Source organism: Bombus terrestris, chromosome 12, assembly GCF_910591885.1.
Source record: "Bombus terrestris chromosome 12, iyBomTerr1.2, whole genome shotgun sequence".
Lineage (NCBI taxonomy): Eukaryota > Metazoa > Arthropoda > Insecta > Hymenoptera > Apidae > Bombus > Bombus terrestris.
In genome coordinates this window covers 4,973,190-4,996,222 of record NC_063280.1, presented here as the reverse complement: position 1 = coordinate 4,996,222, position 23,033 = coordinate 4,973,190, and the positions used below count along the sequence as shown (strand labels likewise).

The window sequence follows — 23,033 nt, the reverse complement described above, 5'->3', positions numbered from 1 at the left end:
ACTTCTAGAAAAGTTAGATACTATTCTATGAATGTAGTTTTTGAATATTGATGTGAAAAGGCAATTTTTTATGATCACGTGAATACGAAATTTGTATATTTGAGGGGAATGAACGTTAACAGATTTTGATAAAAATTGGAAATTTTATTCAATTTTTAATTTAGTTAGATTGCGAATGGTAATGTTTCCATGGAATTTTAGATGGACATTTACATAAAATTTAAATAGTTTCTGGCTGAGATTTTTGCAAGATATACGTTGCAAGGTTTTAAAATGCTTAACAATTTTATGCTAATGTTTGTACAAGGTATTTTCTCTTTGTTTTTATTTTACTACAAACATGTACTTGCTTGTATAAGGGAGAATGTTGAATACATCTACGAAGATAAAAATCTCAGGAGTGTTGATAATGAGAGGGACAGCTTTCCAACGACGATGTTAGTACCAACTGGCGCACCACAATGATCATGAATTTTTACGAGAGAAAACCGATTGTACGGAGGGGACGTAACAGGCCGACGTAGTCGCCAACTTCTACCAGGCTCTTTCTTTCTTTTCTTTTTATTTTTTTATTTTCTTCAACATACTTCTTGCAAATTCATTCATTCGCTCGAGGTTAATAACTCATTTTAACCTGATCTCCACTTAAACTTCTACTGAAGGTCACAATATTTTATATCGAATCATAATGTTACTTCCAAAGTATCTTAAGCGGCTTCTTTTTTCACCAACAGTAAGAGAAGTTTTAAAAAAAGACTGGCTTACATATACAAACTTGATTTATGAAACTTAGTCGATGAAGCGGAATTTTATAAATTGTTAAAGTAATTTTTACGCCCATTGTATATTACTGTTATATATTTGTTTGTATATTATTACTATTATTATTATATTTCAATATATGTATATACGTTGAGTCGACCAGATACTATGACGAACAAGATTTTACAACCAGTTACATTCATTCTATCATATTATATCATGTTGCATAGATATTTCAAGTTTAAAAGAAAGAATATCTTAGGTATACCGCACACATGTCGAATGTATCTCGAGCACATTTCGGGGTTAATTCCGCCATTAGCCCGGATAATTCAGTTCCAAGCAAACTGGTGTCGAGGAAGAAATTCAACTGGTGACAATGAACACCTCAAAAGCGTAGCTCTAACAGAGAACGACAAAGAAAGAGAGAGAGAGAGAAAGAGAGACAGGAAGAGAGGATACGGCATTAGTCGAGCTCAAAGCTTTCGGGAGAAAGTCTAGCGTAGCCTCTTGTCTCTCTTGTCAACTCTTGTCTGCAGTTTATCTGCTACAAATGTTCCGAATACACAGAGGGTCGCGTAAAAGCAACGAAGTAGCTCGCGGCCTGCGAGTGTGAATGCATCTGAAGCAGTCTCTCTTCGCTTTTCCTCCGCTGTATCTTGGAATTTTCGTCTGTTGTCCCTGTTATAGTAATTCAATAGATGTTATAGTGCTAGCGAATCGCTGAATGCAAAGAGAATGATGCAACGTTGGAAATTGAGGAGTAGCTCTCCTGTGGAAATTTGTGAATGATTAGGCGGGATTTGCTGTCGAAAATGATAGTAGCTTTTTGACAGAAAGCGTGGAAAATTGTTCAGTGTTCTAGGACTAATATAGTTTGACAAATTCTTGATGAGAAGCATCGTGTTCTGAGACAGAAACTTTTCGTCCAATATATAACTATGAGCCCGCATTATCCGTCTATCTTTTTTGTTTTCTCTTGTGAAGTGTAGGAAAGAAATCGAAGGAGTTGCAAAAGTGTTTCAGGAACTTTGAATGGCTAAAGTTTTCAATTATAATTCAAATATTTTACAAGTATGAAATCCTTGAAAACGAGCAAAATTTGGCTCTTTTTAACCCGAACAAAGAATATTTGAAGCAATTCTCGATGAAAGAAAGAGCACTTTTCAGTGTTTCCTTTTGTGCTATGCAATCGAATAAACATTCTTCTGTTCCAATAATTCACATTCTCATGGTCTATGATCATAGAAAGCTCGGACGAGATTTTAATTAGAAGCGACATCACTCGATCAGAGAAATGACTCGATTAAATTGCCACGAGATCTTTCTTCCAATTAGCGCCAATTCCTGTTGACTCTTTGCACAATAATCAAACTTCCGCAACATTGTAATCGGGAACATATGAAATTAACAGTTTAACGAGTCTCGTAAAAAAAGTATAAAAATGAATTCACGACGGTTGTTGTGCACTAGGAAGCTATCACGATAGCGCATAGTATGTGACATAAAAATACGCGCGGGTATCAAACCTGAACCTATGTATATTGGTCTTAAACTTTCCTGCATTTTATTTGCGAGTTCGCCGCTTTTTTTCTTTATTCTTGAACCTATATCAACATTTGCTGTGTTTTATTATTATTTCTTTTCTAAGATTAAAATTCTTTAGAAACATGCATCAAACCATTTTATTATAATCACATAATTCAATTATTGCCGATTGGATCGTTAAGTTTAGCTCTTCTACGTTTCATTACTCTTCCATTTTTTTTACCTTCACTATCTGTTTTCTTTCGATTATCCTCTTTCTCATCCGCTTTCCCTTTCAAGAACAGAAATTTTCGTTCTAAACAATTATTAATTCTCAAATTACAATCAAGCTCGCCTACCACTTTACGCGCGATTATCATCCCCATTGTCCAAATGTATTTAAAAATAAATCGCAAAAAAATGTTATTATCGTTCAATACCATTGGCTCACGATGTTACTGTACTTTCTTTTTTTACTTTTCTGAATACCAGTAAAATATCGCAGTAATAAGGAGTTGCTAGACAACACTAATCTAAATTCTAAGACCTCGATATAGAATCATATTCCATTTGGAATAATGTCGCTACACCCTGTTCAAATTGATCCACGAATCTGCATAAATCTGATTGGACAATTTACAAGGCGGGAGCCAATTCCACGGTTTAGTCCAACAGAGAAAGCGGATCCTGGCCGTCGCAGGCGCAGGTGAATTGCAATATTCACTCGATGGAAGAGGGGCGGGGGAAGGATACTTCGATGGCATCGGAGACTCGAGGGTTGAACAACATTTTACAAGTTTAATGGCGAGAAATTAGATTGCGGCGAAGTTGAGGCTAACTCTTTTTAACATTCCCTAACTTCTTTTTTCTCGTGCTCCTTCTTAACTCTTCTTTCTTTTCTTCCTCCTTTTTCCCTTGTCTTCAGCAATCTCTATCGCTTCTTCATTTTTTATCACATTTTGCGCGCTCGTGCTCGAAAAAGAAGTGGCAAGTTTTGGAGAAACGGCCTGACAAGAATAATTGCGAAGGTCTTGCCGTAGACTGGAATCCCTCGTCGCGTAGTTTCATCCTGAATTCTATGAGTTCTCGCATGTCTGAAACTCGCCGGAAAACCGAGTTACAACGGTTTAATTAAATTATGCTACAATTTCTTTTTCTGCGAACTGTTTCTCCGTTTTCCTCGCTGACCGTGCAACGTATTTTATAATGAGCTGCATTCCACACAAAGTTTTGTTTCCTTCGCGGTAGATGGTCCATTCGTTTGTGTTTCGATTCGCTTCAGCTCGGAGGGACAACGTTCCATTTGATACCATTAATTCACTGTAATCGAATTTTAAGAATTTGTAGCGCTGCACCCTTAAAACGTTCGTTTATAAATAAGAAAACGTGCGTTTACTCTTGAATTTAACCACTTCTATTTCGAGAGGTTTAATCTTTATTTCTCTGTTTATAGCATAGAATTTAAAAATACGTTTCTTGTTCTTTGAAGCATTGTAAGTACAGAATGACTTTCAAATTGTTATCCCGTGTAATAATTACACAAACTAAATTAAGTAGACCCTGGTATAAAAATCTTTTGTGTTATTGCTGTTGCGTTATCTATTAAAGAAATCTATTTGTAACACGATATTTCATAGAAATAGGTTTCACGATAAAGGTATATTTTCGCTTATCTTTTGTTCATTGGTGAAAAGAAATTTCATAATTATTTCATAATAGTATGATAATACTATAGAATATATAACAATTTTATAGATACTAAAATTATAATAAATAGAATAAGTGTCGTTTGGATGGACGTTTAACCCAATACATTGTGGTACGGATCCAGTAGTTTTGACCGGTTGTGGTCAGGCATCACCTGCAACGTGACAGCCAGTAGTCTGCATGCAGTTGTGGTCAGTCGCTTAATTCTACATTACTTTTTAGGTAGCTACGTATGATTTTCCTATTAGAATTAATGTAAATTAATTCAAAAGAGAGCAATACATACATCACCTTATTTTCGAAAAAAAAATGTTATCCCGTACTATTTTTAGTTCGATTTAGAGACAATATAGAGACGTAAAAGTTGTTCAGGTACGTACTTACATTTGGTTATTTATTTTGAAAAAATATTAATACATTTACGAAATATGAGTTTCACGCACGATGCGCCCTCATCAATTTTCCATTAATGCCATAGAATAACTTAAGGGTCAGCGCTTTGGAATCAATTATTACGATGCACTTATATGTTATAATACCAAGTTAATGCAGATAACGTACAGGGAATTGGACTAATAATTGTCATTGCAAAAATTAATGAAATTGACAGATATACGACGACCCCAATATCACAGAAAATCCGTATAACGATAAAAATACAACGGAAGGAAAGAGCCGAGATTTCTACAGGCAGAATTCTTCACTCTTTAAACAACCATCTTTTACATTCGCGATTCCATTGAATTGCCAACAATTACATGTTGTTACTCAAGATTTTACTCTTACTCTCTGTTCTATGATCCACCAAAGTTCATAAAATCCAGCCTCGCTATACTACATGTTAAATCAAATTCTCTCATAAGCACGAGGTAAAGGACGAAATAGAATAAACGCTATCGCGATCAAATTTCAATTTTCCGTCCGCGCCGTATACACGAGCTATGCATAAAACATCGAATCCCCTTCCATGAGAACGCTCTTCTAACAACCGTCGTCTACTTCACGCGAGCCCCGTCGTTCGTCGAGGCTAGAACGTCCAAAGGCATCAACCGCGACGATTCGAGCGTCGGATTCTCGTCGAGTTTACTGAAACCACCATCATGTAGAGAAAAGGAAAGAGAACCGACGTTCATTCGAGAGCCTCTGGCTGCACGCCGCTTTCCCTTCCGCTATTAATTGCCAGCAACGCATCCAAGACGAGTGACGACGGCTCGTTGACTCGTTCCTTAAAACTGAGGAGAGTCGCGCTTTTCTCCTCGTGGCATCAACAAGTTTGGTTAATTATGAGGCGGTAGGGCGAGCTTCTACCTCGGGGAAGAAGCACGAGCGCGTTTGTTGACTCTTGAACGGTCAGACGTTTTAACGAGTCGCGATAGAACATTGTGAGTGCTCTTTGGTTGGGTGGAAAAGAATTTAGTTTAATGAAAAATGGGACTGTGAACGTACAGTAAAACGATCTGTAGGGAAGTGTAGCAAAGTGAAATCATTTCGAAAGAAGTATGGTCGAAATGGAAGGACATAAATTCTGGAAATGTACATCAACGTGTTGAGTGAATCATGGTGCAACAAGGTGAGTTTCCATTGTAATATTTTTGCAGGAAGGGGAACGAAGGAAACGAAGTAGAATGACTGCTTTCCTACGATTAACAAGGGGAAATTAGTATGATTTCGAGGAAAATATCATCGAAATAACAGAAGAAAAAAGAGATGATTTTGAAGAAAGTTAATAGGAGAGAAATGAATATTTGAAGGGTCGGAGGAACTTGGCGTAAAATGAGTATTTATTATATTTGTAAAAGCAGTGAAAATAACGTTTGACGTACAGAGTTTCCAGATAGTCTATCTGCTTGATTCCTGGCGTTATCGTTTTAATTGCAAATTAGAGATTGTGAAAGAGATTTTTTTTCTGCTCACAAACGATCATTGGCTGTGTGTCTCGACGAGTTGTCTCTTCGACGGTGAGCCTGTTTCCGAGTGCTCTAGTTAGTTTCACTCGGGAGAGAAATTTGGAACGACAGTTCGGATAGAAGTTTTCACTATGCAAAGTATCGAATATTTTATTAGAGTGTCCGGAGTGTCGCGTTTCCTCCATGTATTTCACGTTAGTTCGCCTAATGTCTTCGATGCTCGCTAGATTTTCTAAGGGAATGGGGCCTTTATTGATCGGACATATCAGGAAAGACTATGAAAACAGGAACAACTGGAATACATATATCGTTACTTCAATTCTGCGATAAAGTTTCTCTTCGTGAAAATGTACGCCTTTGCCCAGAAGTATATGGACACCTGCTTATTTTTACCAGTACATACATATGTATAGATTAGTTATAAAATTACACATAGAAAATCACAAAGCATCATAAAATGATGGAACACAATAAAAGTTAATTTTAACTGTTAATATGCAATCACAATATTGGCATACATAAGCGTCAAGCAGTTGCATCGTGAAGCAGCTTTTTTATTTAAGAAATTTATTATACTCATATCATATGGTTGTGAAGCTATAAATAACCTAGAAATGATCTGATTGAGCGAAAGACGACTGTAATTGATTCTAATAATATCTAAACTTTTTGATATTTTTGCAAAACATATATTTCATTTTGATGTAATACCATATACTGCAGATTGATGGTTTGCTATTGATTGAGATATCCTTAGTAACAGTTAGGTGTTGATAAAAATGTCTACATACTTATGGCAAGCAATGTATATCCTTATGTGATGGAAAATGGATAAATAGATAAAATAATATAATAGAAGAATGAAATATGTTGATAGTTTATCAAACAGCTCGAATTATATACATACAACGAAATGTAGAGGTAGATTCTCATTTACATTAATGTGCCACGCGATTCAGCCTAAACTCCAACGAATCTGGCTTACGTTTTACCAGTTTTCGTTATTCCATACCTTCAACAGCTTCATTTTTTCCAAACTCAGCGAGTTCTCATTTTTCCCGTGGAACACCGCATTTGGCCGCTCGTCCTAGAGGATTAAAATAGTTTTTTTTAAACACGAAATATTCATCTATTTTAAGCCATACAGACCCCTGCCGTTTCGCTGCATACTAATGTTTTCGCTACGTTTAGTTTCAAAGAAAATTAAATAAATAAAATGCAAAAAATGCACAGAAATGAGAAAATTTCGCAAGAAACAAAAACACAGAAAGCTTATGGCTACTTTGTCACGTAACGAGAAAGATCTTTATATCATACGTATCTTTTTCTCCCGGCCAGTTACTCTACTTGTTTTATTTACTCACGTTCAATAACGTCGAGTCGTTCTCGAAACGCGAAATGTCGGACATTTACAGCCGTTCGAAATGCAAATGTTTCGCGAGCGTTTCATACCTACACTCGTTGTTCTATTTAACATTCTTCGTGGTGGAATATTTTTACTTCTTCCTCCTGGCGAACAAGAACACTTTAATTTCAGCAAAGAGAGGTCTCCTCCTCTTACCGGGTCTTGCGTTCTTGTTTATTTTTAAACCGATCGTTCTGGCTCGTTTTTTTTCGTTTCTTTTACGTTTACGTTCAGTCTTATGTTCCCTTCTGATGATATTAATCGAAGCGGTAAGAGCAAAAGGAATAGCAATAGCAGCAAACCGTTTCAACGCGTGCATAATCACGTGTAAAGCAAAGCAGCTGCTGGCTTCTCTGAAAAGGCATTAAAATCCTCCTCGTTCAGTCAACAGAATCAGCAGAGAGGCCCCGTCGCAAGCAAATATATTGTAAAACCGTTACCTCGATCGCTTGCCTCTTAACACCTGAGAGCAGCCATTAGTCGACGCCCTATTCTTCGTTGAATCAATGTAAAGTGTTCACTGATGAGAAACGTTGAATATACATACACTGTTTTTTTTTTTTTTTTTTTTTTTTTTTTTTTTTTTTTTTTTTTTACAAGGTGTGTATGAGTTTTTCGATTCGATTTAACGAGAATGGTTACTCTATAAATGGCCTATATTATTTCATTGAAAGGTTTAAGTTGGTCATACGTCACTGGAATACCTTAGCAAAAAGACGTTAAAAGTATTTTAAGTACAAGATACATATTTTTCGTTCATCTCCTGAAATATATGATTTTATTCTAAAGAAACAAACTCTGATATACGGTAGTTCTTAAAAGAATGTTCGGCACGTGTTTTCTCTTATCAGTGTCCATATCGAAGGGCCGAGAATTCTCCTTAAAATTGCTCTCACAGTGGACGTATTTATAGACTATCTGAGGAATTATTATGACTAGAGGAAATGGTCGATAGTGTAAATGGAGGGATTTCATAGTTTTGGATAACAAATTTAGACAAATTTGTCTTTTTACATAAAATATTAACAAAATATTCCTTCCTCTCTAAGTTCCTCCCCTTTTGAAACAACTGTTCGGTAGAACTTCCATCTCGTCATATATCAATCTATCAATCTATTCAACAAATCTTTCTATTTCTCGAAGCATTAAGTCGTCGTGACTTGTACAAACATCTCTAAGTTTATAGACGGACCAAATACATATTTCTATCGTCATTGAGCGTTATAAAATTCTCTACCGGGAAGATTTATCGAAACGATATAGCGACTGCAAATCTATACGGAGCGATCTCGCGGGAATTTAGAACAGTTGCTCAGAAGTGTCGAATTTCAGCGTCTAATTCGCCATCGATCTTTCGGGCTGTAGACTCTAGATTTTAGAGCGAAGGATAATAGGGAGACGGAAACTGCAACTTCGAGAAAGTTGGAGTATTGTGTCGATCCAGTTGGACTTTGACCTCGAAATAACGTCGTTCTGGAGATTAAGGAGACAGGATTCAAAGCGTATTGACCGCCTTCGACCTCAAAGCGCCCAGGGACCTCAAATTATTGAAGCACAATTTTTATACTGCCCTTTACTCGGTCCTTTGGCGAACGATTGAAAGAGGTAGAATCGCGAATCACTCTGAAGGATTATGCGTCTCTTGAAGACAAGATTTTTGTCCTCTTGATCGATATTTAGTGTAGCAGCGAACTTTAAAAGTTGTGGTTGCGGTCTTCAGACTTTTTTTTTTATAAAGTTTCATAACCAGCGGGATATTTGTCGAAGTGGTTTTTTTGACGTCTTTGTCAGTTGGACGGTGTGTCTTTTTAGGTTTTTTAATTGGGGGAAGAAGCTCTTTTTAGTGCGAGTTTTATATTCTTTAATTGGGAGACCCCTTTTTTCGAGCGCCTTTTTTAAGATTTTCTTTTAATTGAGAAGAGCTTTTTTAGAGTAATATTTTAGGCTTCTTTAAATGAAAAGGGGTGAAAATTCCTTTTTTGGAAGTTGCATACTGTTGCATCTTAGTAAATGTAACGAGTAGGGATTGATATGATATTCTAAATGTCGCAGGTGCTCGAGGATACCACGTAACGATACTTGCTACTGAAATTACTAATACGTAAGTATGATAATAATGGTTGCCAGGGACGATAGAATAATTACTAAAGACGATTAAATTCATTATTCTGTCATAGTAAATTAGTCAACTTTTACTTGAATATTCTACTAAATATTCTATCATATATTTTACCATATTTACAAATCATCTTCACTGTAATCAAGATTTTACATGATGTAATGAATATAATAAAATTTCTCATAAACATAAATACAATAAATATATAATAATGACCTAAATGAAAGAAAAGCAATGTTATGACATATCTTGAAAAATATTAACATAAAATTCCGTCATAGGATACACATAGAGTGAACAACAATTCTTCATATTTTTATATCTTACCCTTCAAATATAACAATTCTATATTTCCCACAAGATTCATATTCTACGTATAGGAATCGAAGAAAGGGATCAACCTCTACGCATTAACATTCACGTAAAACCTGTGGTGCCGTATCTTCTTTATGATGGAATCCCCATATTCAAGGGCGAGTGTCTGGCATCTGGTAAAGAATGTTCGGGCCTCGACCCTTTCTAAAAGCACATTTTCGAGGGAGATGTAAAAGAAAATGAAAAATATCGATCGGTGGCCGAGGATACGCGTTATCCACAACGCAGTATGGCACACAATGTATCGAGGCGAGTAGAATTGCTCATGCATGTTCTTGAATATAAACTCAGCTCAAGTATAGGAAATGGTTTGATTTGATTCGTAGTATTTTTCTCTATTTCTCTCTTTCTCTCTCTCTCTCCCTCTCTTTCTGTCTCTCTTTTGTTCGTGGAATAAATATAGGCTTACTTCCCGTTTATCGGGGATGAGGATGTGTCGCGTGTCGGATTCGAAGCGCACGGATTTTAGAATGCTTTAGGGAACTGAAGAGTTTTAGAGGATCGGAATTTGTAATATTTTTTAGCATTTGCCAAAGCTATTTTCATTAAAATACCTTTGCCCTTCTATTTTTTTATTGGTAGGAGGGAAAAGAAGAGAGAAAGGGAGAACAAAAGAAGGAGAAGAAAAGAAAAGATGGAGGACAGAAAGGAAAAGGAGAATAGATAGTGATGCTGAAGAAATGAAGGGAAAAGAGGAAATTAGAGGTAGTTACTTTTTCTTCTACTCATCGCAGCGGTTCAACTACAATGGCCAATATTTGTCTAACATAGAAATTTTTATTAGTCTTATAAATCTTCGTTCTCTAATATTCTATTGTCAATCCGTTTTGCCATATAACACGATCAAGACTGTTAAAGACACAGATGTACAAATTTTTAGTCGAAAGCATAAGAAGGTGTAGAACGGTGGAATAAGTAAAGTATTTAAAATATTTGTAAAAGGCTGGTTAAATAGATAACTATATATATTATATTGCGATAACCTTTATCCTTTCGTTAAAGTAGAACACGAATTAATTTATCATAATCCTTTTATTGAATCACAGAGAGATAAGAAATTTTAGAACTGTAGACTAAATAAACTATATTTAAAACATTCGTAAAAGTTGATCCGATCAGTTTTACGTAGACACGACTTCTCATTCTTTTGAAACAAAACAGCAATGCATTTATTCATCACATATTTTCATCAAATCACGAGTCCGTCACTTTCTGCTTTTTTAGAAATACAAAATGAAATTGTTTAGAATTCTGTCGCGATAGGAATTAAACTTTAACATCCATCAGTAGCTTATCCGGTGTTATTTGCTGTAGAAAAAAATAAATATCGCTCGATTCGATCCTCGGGAATACTCATGAAACTTTCATACCCTTTTTCGACTGATAAATATGTAGCTGGGCGAGAGAAACGGCGTCCACGCGCTTGTGCCCGGATACATTATTAAAGTATCGAGTGAACCTGCAAATACGCGAGACGCGTCGATATCCTGTTTCATTTTTAATTACTTCCGCCTACGTTTATACGCGCGGCTCGAAATCATTCGAAAGGTAAATGAATTTGTCGGTCGAGGCTAATTCGATTATCCCCCACGGTTTCGTAGCATGAAACGAGATCGAATCTTGGTTAAATGTCGATCGCCGTGCTGTGAAAGAACGATCCTGGATAAACAGGATCATTTTTATCCAGGAAATTAATATCGTTCGGATACTCTGAAGCGTACATCGAGGAGTTTTAGCGTGGTAAAATCACAGTAGAAGAAATAACAAAGTAATTTTTAACTTTTATTATAATCTTCGATAATTCGTTGGAACATTTATCAATTTATAAAAACGTGTTGCTTTATTAGCTGAAAGTTCGACGAACCAATACCGGATGTATCATTGCTAAAATGTCTGTTATCGAGAAAGAACAGGTTTTGCAAGCTATACGATATGTGATACTAAAATATTTTATATTTTTGCCGAGCAAAAGACACAATATCAAGAGCAAATATTTCACTACGATTCGTATCACATATACCTTACACAGTATAGAGACGGCTACTGCACAAGGATTATTTGTCAACTTTGTAGGCAATAAAAACCAGATCGTCGGTGAATGTGCGAATTCACGAATAAGAAGAAACATGAAGAAAAATTGAAGAACCTATTGATCAAACAATGTCCATATTCAATGTCTAATAACTATTATCTCTAATTTATTACAATCCGATATATATAAATCGTCTGTACATAGTGATTTACCATTTTCACCGTCGTAGAATCTACTTCTTCTTGCTCGGTTTCGAAAATTCTTCGATTGAAACCTTTCGAACTGAGCATCTGTTTCTTTCGATGGAAGAATGGCGACAAAGCCGAGTAAGAATGGTCCGCCGTCATGATTTATGTTTGCTCGTCGACGAAGGGGCAACGGGAACATAGACCGTGCAACGACGATGTTCATGTCGCGTTACGATCGCAATTTCACCGGCCATTAACCCCTCACCTCCCTTCCTTGTGTAATGCATCCTTCGTGATATACTAGTGGTTTATTAAGGATGATAGAGAAATACGTACGGCTGGTAAAGAAACTTTTAGCCGGAGTAATCTTTCCCGTCGTTATGGATTTCTTTGGAAGTTTTCATTTTCCCCGACACTTTTAACCCGCAATCCCGTGAATTCGTGGACATGAAATCGCGATCCCTCTTCGAGAATCGCGCGTTGATGGCGCGCGTAACGCAGCACACGTCGGAATGAATGTAGCACGCGGTCGATTATGGAGAAAATTTCAGAATCTGAGTACGCTGATCGTGGTAAAACCGATTAAGGTAGAATGTAATAGAATAGAATCGCGTTAGGATTAGAAATTGGAAAAGTAATAGATGAGCGTGATGGAATTGCAAAACGAAAAAGAATAGGATGGGCTTGGAATAAAATGGAACTAAAAAGATGATCGAATAGAATGGGACGAAGTAAAATGGAATTAAAGAGATTTGTGATTTACTGATTCTTATGAGAATAAAGAAAGAGTAGAATGACGAAACGTATTATTTAAGAAATTTTCTTAACACGAATGCCATTACAGTCTTATGTGTTTTATCGTAGTGATCACGATATACCATGCCATAACGTTTAATTTTTGTTTAGTTTTATGTTGTAATAAAAAATGATTACCAAAGGGATCCATATGGATATAACAATTTTCCCAAGTTTGCACTTTTTTGATAGAGATCCATCTTTCATTTTACTTACATTTTTAGAGATCATTCTTTAATTTTCTATACTTCTGTAGTAATTCTATCATTAAATACGTGGCTCAGAATTTTGATATTAAACGATGCTATTTGTCTCCATAAATGTTTATCGTTTTTCTGTTATAGGTAGCCGTCCAATAGCGGTGCTTTCAGGCGTTTACACGTCGACACAGCCTACGGTAAGAATGCCAGCCTTTCGCGATACAGTTATTTAGAAGATCCCTTTATGCGTAAAGCATAATCGTAAAGTTTGTCTGATAGTAATAAAAGTGACTTCATATACATAGCCTCAGTTATTCTACGCGAACAGCTACATTTATGGTTGAATCGCGTCAAAAAGTTTGAACACACATTTGTTGCGTGTTCGTGATTCAAATACGCAAACTTTAGAATCTTGATCTTTTTTCTATTGGCGTGAGTAATTTATCAAATAATTTTTCACTTATCGTTCGTTATTATATTTTTATTCTAAAGACTTATTTTATTGTTTTTTTTTTCTATTAGTGCCTTTGAAATAAAACAAGTAGTTTCGGTTTTAAAATTAAATAAAGAACAGGAGTCGCTGTTATTCGAAAAGAAACTTAAATAAAGAAATAGATTTTGAGAAATTGAAAGGATAATATTTAGTCTAAATAATAGCTTCATCTACTTTATTTTATATATTTTATATTCTATATTCTATGTTCCGTATTCTAAGACTAAGACATTTTCCTTACAATATATCTTAATATATGTCTTAAGCTTCCAAAAACTATAAAAGAATCATCGTCAATGTGCGCGATTTGTCGTCTGAACTCCATGCAAAACAAAGTTTTCGAACATTAAAAGTTTCTTTGTTTATCGGAAGAAGGTTGTATCGTAAAAATTTGAAAATCGTAGCAGAGTTAAATAACCAGCAGAAAACTTTTCGAGTACCTAACAAACCTTCTAAATATCTAGCAAAATTATCTAATACAAAGTTACCTAACTATCGAGTGCAAAAATTGCTTACCCTTTAACTATAATAAGACAATAAAAATCGCGAAAATCGCTTGTACCTACCGATATTCATTGCTTCAAAAATACCTAAGTAAATTCATAAATTCAACTGATAGAGCTCGAGACGGAATTGCTAATCGTCTACAAAGGTAGCAAGAATCGAGGAATCGGTCTTAACGCGAGCAACTCGCTTCGTAGGTGAACCTATCCGAATAAGGGTGGATGCTCGACAGGGGGAAAGGAAATTGCTCGAACAAATTGAAAAGCGTGGACGCCTCCATTAGACCGAACGAGCCGGGCTCGATTTTACGGACCCTCAGAATTATACTTTCAAAGTGCTTTAGAAGGCAGATCGCTGCTTCACCTCGAAACTTCAATTTGCTCCCTTTCGATCTTCAATCAGCGTAAGATTCACCTTTTCGACACCTTTTTTATGATAGTTTCATTTGACCGCCGAGTAGAAGGTTGCCCCACTTCCAAAATCGTCTCTTAAATGTAGCTGTCTTGTAGTTCGTCGGCTTTCGATCGTGTTTTTCACAGTATGATACCTCGATGAACATCTCGATATTAGATACTCTTTTCATACAAATAAATTTCATAGTGATGCAATAACAGTAAATGCTGAAACGCGTATCTATGTTGTAATCATTTTATTATAATCAAAATCGTTTTGTTACGATCAAAAGTATTACAATGAGTAAATTTACAAGAAATTTACAAAAAAGGGTCGCTGTCCATGACGTATTTTTAGAAGATACTCGTACATTGTTCAAAGATTCTTGAAAAAATTAATATTAATGCGCCTATTAGAAGGATCAGGTATCTTCACACATTCGCATCTCTACCATACACTTTTCGTTTCGAACTTCAATTTTCCCTTTCCAACAATATTTTATCCAAATTGGAAATTCATGGCGAAGAAACGAACTCACCTCGACGAACAAGCGCGTTTTATTAAATTACCGATCGGTTGGTTAATGATCGTGAGCTTTTTGCGGTCAGACCAGTGTCCAAGAAAACCAGACGCGCCCGTCTTTGTATTAGAACATGTGTGCTCATGTGTGTGTCTAATGTGTGTCGTATGATTGTATGTAGCGGAGACGTTAGCAAACATCCGTGGGTTCAACATCGATTACCACTTTACGCAGCGACTGGACTACGTTGATGATGCTTATTCGTTTGGTACACAAGCTGTGGTTAAACGAGACACAAGTACGGCTGGCGGAAAGTGGATTGGTCAACACGGAAGCAGCGCCTCTTTGTTTTTTGTACTTCCGATGGCGAGCTGCTTGGTCGTTGGAATGACTCCGAGTTACCGGGTTTGAGGGTGAAAATGCACACAGCTTTCAGAATATGAGAGAATTTTAGTTGGGAAAAAATCGTGTGCTTCTTTCTTTTCGCTGTAATGATTTGGGCTTACGTTTGGTAGATTTAGTCTTTCAATTTTTTAGATAATTATAGAGGGTTGTTATATTTGGGGAGCCTTAATTTTTCAATTGTTCGATTTTTGTAGGGTTGCTAGGCTTAGAAGTTCAAATTTTTTAAATTTTTTAGTGGGTTGTCAATAATGATATATTGTTAGATAATGGTGCTGTAGGTAATTAATCATCTGTCAATCTTTAATGTTGATAATTGCTGAATCATTTTGCCCAAAATTATGTTGCATTACTGTAGCATTATAGCATCGTCAATTAAATGAAATATGACATTAAGCATAACAGCATTGAATATTAATCCAAACTAGTCCTACGATAAATCAATCGAAACGTGAATAGAATTCTTGCACATTCCCTGAGGCCTTTCGTATTCTGTGGTATAAACAGAATATGCCCGTAACCGCAGCCTTTTAACTTTTAAATTAATGCGATACAGTTTTATCGTTAACTGTAAACTTTTAGTGTTTTTGAGATAAAGCCAAGAAATGGCAGAGTCTTCTCAAGAACTTAATTTTCTTTTATTCTTGCTTTATCCGTTTCACTTTATTGGAATAATAAAATAATAAAATACATTCTTGAGAAGAGTTTGTCACATTTATTGGACTTATTTTTGTTAAACTTTCTTTTATCTTTGTTCGTTCTTGATTGGTTTAATATTCATATCGTTTCAGTAATTAAAGTTACATTTAGTATTCCGAAATAGTTGATTTGCGATATTAGGTCATAGGTCACGTTTTAGCAATCTAATGGGAAAGGTTGAACGTCTCTTAACTATACAGGAAACTGATGTTTTATTCTCGATTATTTTATCTTTAACGAAAATTATAACTATTATAATTTTGGATCCTTGGACGATTCTCATGATACGTTAAACTTGCAAATGTCATTCTTATTCGATTCATCTTCAACTATTTTCAAGACCCGTCAAATAATTGCTCTAGGATAATCATAAGAAGCTACGTAACGATTCTATTAACGAGCTTCTATTTTAAGAAGGGAGACGTTTCCTTTAAGGATTTAAAATAATAAAACATATTATTATTCTGCAATTCATGTTTCATGAAAATACTTGAATATAAGTAACTATGATTTCAAGTTTCTTCCAGTTATGTAAATATCTTAAATACGCATATATTCAACTTATAATTTTTTAACTTATAAAAAATCTACTTTGCTTTGCGTTCTACTATTTTCGCACATAATCTCTCACAAACTTGATCTCTTCCTTTTTTACATCCATTTCAAACTTGCCAACTGAAACTATCACCAATAAAACAATAAAAAGATTCTTGTCAACATTCGCTTCAAATTCTTCATTCAAAATACTCACGAAAGAAAGAGTAAAGCATAAAACAAACAAAAGAAGGAAAAGGCAAGAAAATATTTTCCAATAAGCATTTGAAATGTTTAGGTAAAGAGGGGTTCAATGGAAAAATCTTTAATTTCATTTAATAAAAAATCTTTAACCGTGAGGAGGATACGAACGAGCATAAGGAAAATTTAAAAAAACTTTCTTTTTGTATAACATCACCTGTTAATATTTTCCAAAAAAAAAAAAGAAATAAAATTAGTTGCCGTTGTAAGACGTAGGTAATACACATTTCTAAAAATTTCAAACTAAGAGAAGCTAGAAACAAGGATAAAGAAAATTTTCTAAAATTTCTTTCTGCATAACACCACAAGCAAATACTTTTTAAAAATTAAATATAATTAGTTGGCATTATAAGAGCGCCATCGTAGGTAATATGTATAAAAAATTCGTAAAAAGTTTTAAGCCAGAGGAAGCTACAAACAAACATAGATAGCACCATAAAGAAAATTTTCTAAAATTTCTTCCCGCGTAACGCTACGTGTAAATATTTTCTAAAAATAAATATAATTAGTTGCTGTTATAATTCACTATCGTAAAAGCACCTTGAGATCTTTGCACGGTACCTGTACTCTGTATCCTTCCCTGTACTTATCTCGTTTTAATAAAAAAAACTGCACTTGTACCACTTTCCCACAGAGCCCCTCGTTTCATCCAGCGTCTTTCATTCCACGGTGCATGAAAACCATCGTTCGTTGGTAACTGTTAAGTAGCAAGTTTCCTGACAGATTTCCAACTTCTCTCTTTTCCTCTCGTTTAAACTTTCGTTGTTTCTTGTTCAAACGTCGATTTAAATAACACGAGGCGACATTCGAAAAGCATTTAAAGTATGATTACGCGGTACCACGGTACATTAATTTAGATGAGAATGAGTTGATTTGATCTTGCTGTCTGATAGAGAATGATTATTCCGTGCGAGATATATATCGACTGATGACGATGGAAGGGGACGATAACGACGCAGCCACGATAACGATGATTCTCGGCTGGAAATAATTATCCACGGGCCGTGTCGAAATGGACAAATGGTTCATCGAGTATGGAAACTCTCGAGCAGAGTCGTGCACTTAATTGGAGTACATATTAATTACGCAATTTCCAACGGAGGATTATATCGCTGTCCTACAACGGACTCTAGACTTCCGTTTGTCCCAAGAGCCATCGTTTGTTTCCGGTTTCTCGTGGATCTTTCGAGCTTGATTTTAGCCACTCGAAAACATACCGAACTTTTCGGACTGTTTCGAGAGACTCGAACTTTTGGAAATTAATAATTGGAACGTATGCAAATTATTAAGTCGGTAAGCTCGCTCATTTTTCGCTAGTGTAGTTTATTTTAAAAAATTTTTAAGAATTGCTTAATGAGTGTATGGGTATTTGAATTTTTTATGAAAAATATACATATTTATAGAGAAATGGGATAAATAAATTACTCCATGATTAGATAGAATACCTGTTGTGTTGTTTTAAGAAAAACGAAGAAACTTATTACTCAACCTAAACACGTGTGCTTTTATTGAACTTTCGTTGTAGCTTCTCTTAATCTCCTTCGAATTTTTGAGCTGTCTACAGATGATTCCGTGTGATTCGTGACGTTGAAAATTCGAAGGTTTTATTCTTCTCGTGTGTATCCTATCTCGAGATAGTAAATATTAGAAATCAATTTCTGGAATATAATTAAACAGTGATTAAAACAAATTTCAACGAAGCTCTTGTTATCGATTCTCTCCGATTAACCGCAACCTGAACCATCTAAAAGTAGAACATTCTTAAAAGCAACATCCTCTACGTATATCTACAGCATCTACAGATATTCTTTGCGAAAAACAAGATAAAAAAGTAGATAAAAAACGGCGGGAGACTGCAGTCCCATTTATCTAGCCAAAGAAGGAATCACGAGGGCATCGTTATCGACAGGACTGGGGAGTAAAAAAGGCGGCTGGTTAGCTTCTAAACTGTCCGGCTACAGGTTACAGATTTTCCTCGGTTTGCTCGGCAGGTAGGGCTCAGGAATCGACGTTCCGCAAAATAGTTCCACAAGGTGGCCCTGCACAACGGCCTATTTTCCGTATTTTCACTCTCGTCCTCGTCCCGCGCGCAGCTTTTGTTGCTCCCTTTTCATCGCCCCGGCCGTGGATTCAGGTCAGCTCCGGTCGTTGCTTTTACACCGACGACCCTCCACCCTCATCGGGTCGCTCCACACACACACGCGCGCGCGCACACACACACACGTACAGTGACATAGAGTCAAACACCTGCATATACCCGTATATAGGTGATATACAAAGGGAGACAGAGGGGAGGGAGAGAGAGAGAGAGAGAGAAAGATGTACGAGTCATCAGGCCACGCTGCTCGATTCGAGACGGCGTACCAGTCCACGAAAATTGCCGGAAACGTGCTACTTCGTTGGGAATAATTGCCACCGACTCTCTGGCCATCGATGAAAGATCGATTGTCCGTTTGTACGGAACGTTATCTGGATACTCTGACCCGCGGATGGAAAAATAAACCCCGTCTTGATTGAGTTTTGATTCCATGTTTGTCTGTGTTTGGGGATGATGCTCCTCTCGTGGTTGAATGTTTGCGATATCTCCCTCATCTGTGGTCTCGCGTTTTTTCTAAGTAACGTTCAATCTGTCCGAGTATCATTAATACTGAGAGTTAATATTTAACGGTCATGTCTGGATCTAGAGATGGTAGATACGGATTTAGGAGCGAAATTGGTAGATACTGGAACTTTGGTAAATTGATTTCTGTTACGTCGTATTCTAGTATTCAGATGTTTGAAAGAAAAATTGTATGCCTTTAAAAGGAATTTACCAGCGTTGTTAGAAATTTAATAATATAAATATATAGTGGAGTTGGGAAAGCTTGGGATCATTTCTATACAAAGGAATATTATGGTTGTAGCCGCTTATTTATGTCGTATGTTCCATAAGAATCTATCTGAAGTTCAAAGAGTTAAGAAGGGAGATTTAGATCCGAAGGATGAACCTCGTGTTGGATTAACAAGTGAATCTACTGCAAAAAAAGAAATAACTTTATGTAAAGGATATACAATAATATTTACTGAAAAATGATATTGGTAAAATGTCAGTAAACCTTTGTGAAGTTATGTTTATTTAAAATTTTGGCAGAACTTAGAGTATCTACAGTAAAGTACTCCTTATAATATTTAACTTTTAATCATCTTTCTATTTTTATACTCACAAAACTATGTTATTTGCGTACAAATTCATAGCTCACATATCAATAAACGATCAAGTTACCATCATGATCGACGTCAATTTTCAGTTCAGACATTTTCCCCAGCTACTTTTTGAGCCTTTCTATCAGAACAGAAAAGATCGATAGTGAGAAGAACGGAACATTCCGTTTGCCATTCTTTCGAACGTATTAGAGCACGGAAGGTGGTACCGGGTTCGGCTGATCGCGTTGAGAAATTTAATGAAACCTAATGAAAGGGGCGGGTATTAAAGGTGTAAGTTCAATCTCGCTGAATTGAATGCTCTCGTCTAATGTAAGAATCGCGCGCGCTGGGATTTCGAAGTGTTCGGTCCGTGGCAAAAATCGTGAGTGGTCGTTATGGCAAATTGCATCCACTTGAACGACATCCTCCAAAATGCAATATCAGAAAGGGGGCGGAGCACTTGCACCCGCTACCACCGCGGCAGAAATTAGGTAAATAAGGACAATAGCAAGCATTCGAGTCCGATTTATTCATCCTTTGGCGACTTTCATTTTGCTATTTCATTCTATCTTTTACTTTGAGATGCCTTCTTGTACAATGCAACTAATATTATCAGTGAAATCTTACGAGTTATTAGTGGCAATAAAATTTCGTGCATAGCAGTAATAAGATCAGCAATAATAGATATAAATACAATTTTACAAACTACGAGTCATTTGATCATTTTACGTGAAATTGTAAAATTCTGTTACAATTTGTAACTTGATAATTCGTCAATATTATTAATTGCTAAATTATTATTAGATACACAAGGGCTGTAGTTTCTAGTATACCATAACTATGCTGCAACGATTATGCTATACGTGGAAAAGTATATTAAAATTATTCATGAACCTTTCTCTAAATCTCTTATTCTGTTGGCGTTGAAACTAAACAAAATTTGTCTTTTGTACTATACTTACAATTTGATTATTTGAAAATCTACATTACTGTGCTACGTTATAAATCTTACACTACTCTACTGCCATTATACTCTCCTCACTTAGAGTCTTTCTTAGCGTTACACCAACCGACTAAAAAAATATAGAAAGGCAGAAAAAATTGCAGTATCAAAAAAGTAGCAAGAAAAATTTAATTGTATAAACTATCGTATAAAATAATGATCTGTAATCATTTCGATCGCTCTTCGTACTCTTAGTATCACTCTAAAATAATTAAAGGAATATTGCAGACGATGATAGATCCTCTGAATTTAAATTATAATAAATCGCTCGCATATTCAGTGACTTTTTTTTTAATCTCTTACCATTCACCTTCAATCTCTTTTTTCGCTCTATCTCTACTCAATTTTTCCTCGAAACTCGTTCAACCGCAACGACATAACAGACACGAGTTCCGAGCGATGTTTTCGCAGCTGGGTTGAAAGGGTGGCCCGTTTGTAACGACAACTGTGGTTCGGAGGTGAATATTTTGTCTTCGTCGTTGAATCGAGTCGTTCAGCTCGCCATTCTGTTACCGAGTCTCCCCGGGGCGAAGCCGCGTAATGACCAGACATCGTTACACGCGTTAGAACAGAATGTTTTAACTCCCATAAAGGCTATTTACTTTAAAGGAACAAACGAATTTGCCAATTCGCAAACCTTTCGACGATCATCCTTTGCCTCCGTGTCGATACATCATTGATATTGCAAATACTTCTTTTTTTATTCATCCAGCACGAAAAGACTTTTCATAAAGAGTTAAGTGACTTTACATTATCTTTTACATAATCTCTTTATATTGTCTTACAATAGAGAAAGAATGAAAAAATTCCGTACATTGTCGATTTCGATTAAAATTGTCGTTTCCTTTGATTTTGTACGTAAACATGCACTTTTTTGTACTCTTCAAAATTGCTAAAATATCGAATAACATTAAAATGTAAAAGTTGCCAAAAATGGACTCGTCACGTCATCTTTCTATGATTTTCAACGAAACGAGATACAGTTAGAAATATCGAAAAATGTACGACATAAAATATCTCGTGCACGGAGATACAAAGGGATTAAAAATGTAAATCGATAAATAAATGAATTATATATTATAATTATAGGTACAAATTCATTTTGTATCTACATATTTTTATCAGTTTATAGTTCGCGCGACTTTAATTTCTTAAATTCAAGAAGAAAGATAATAATTTTCCAATGTCTACGTCGATATTTACAAACTGCTATCGCAACGTGACGCGAAATACGATATTCCGAGGTATCTTTATTTGCGAAAACGCAATTTTACCGTGAGAACAGCGCGAACTTATCTCCTCGCGTACTCCTTACGAACGCCATTTTCCCATGAAAACAGTTATCTTTCCGTGGATACGACGGTTGTAAAGTTATCATCCCCGTAGCTGGAACATACGTCGTTCGATAAAGAGCACCAACGTTTATCGTTCGGTGGAAACGATTGAATTTTATTAGTAAGAGAAATCTGGTGGTGAAATGGAAAATAAGGAGGCAGATAGTTCGATGTGCGAACGAGTGCTGCACGCGTGCAGATCTTCGGGATTGGCCTTCATTCATTCACGTCAACGTAGACGGTCGGTTGTCTGATCTATCGTTGTTCAAAATGGCAAGGAATGGCGTAACGGGGCGAAAAATGGCTCTTCGTTTCTCTATCTGCAGCGAGAAATGATATATACCGAAAACAGACAGTGTATTACGTGTGAATTTTCGACGATTCCTTCTGTTAGAAATTTTTCATCCCTTCCTTTTATTTCTTTTCTTCCTCTCTGTCTAGAACGATGAAAATTAATGGGAAGAAAATGAAAATAACGAAAAAAACTTGATCGTTCGTCAGAGTTAAGATTTTTAATATCGGTTGCGTCTTTCTAAGAAGATTTCGAAGTTGATTCTTCAGCAGAACGGTGTATGTTCCTTTCAGATTATGTAATCAAAGTTTCGTCGTAAGAGGGTGAAGTTAAGGTTAAACTTCGATAATTACCTTCTGCTTGAAATTATCTCTACGTAATTACGGCTGTTACGGTTA

The 23,033-nt window shown here is 35.9% G+C and overlaps 1 protein-coding gene across 4 annotated transcripts in view; it reads left to right on the top strand.

Annotated features, from left to right (window-relative positions):
• LOC100647350 (acetylcholine receptor subunit alpha-like) overlaps positions 1–23,033 on the top strand; it is a 101,262-nt gene that overhangs the window by 10,134 nt on the left and 68,095 nt on the right. For 3 of the 4 annotated variants that reach the window (XM_003399525.4, XM_012314644.3, XM_012314645.3), the window contains exon 2: positions 13,162–13,214. The gene's annotated coding sequence lies outside the window, so the exon portion shown is untranslated. Of the gene's footprint in view, positions 1–10,488; positions 10,508–13,161; positions 13,215–23,033 lie in introns of those variants that run through there. The other variant, XM_048411110.1, reaches the window with a different exon arrangement.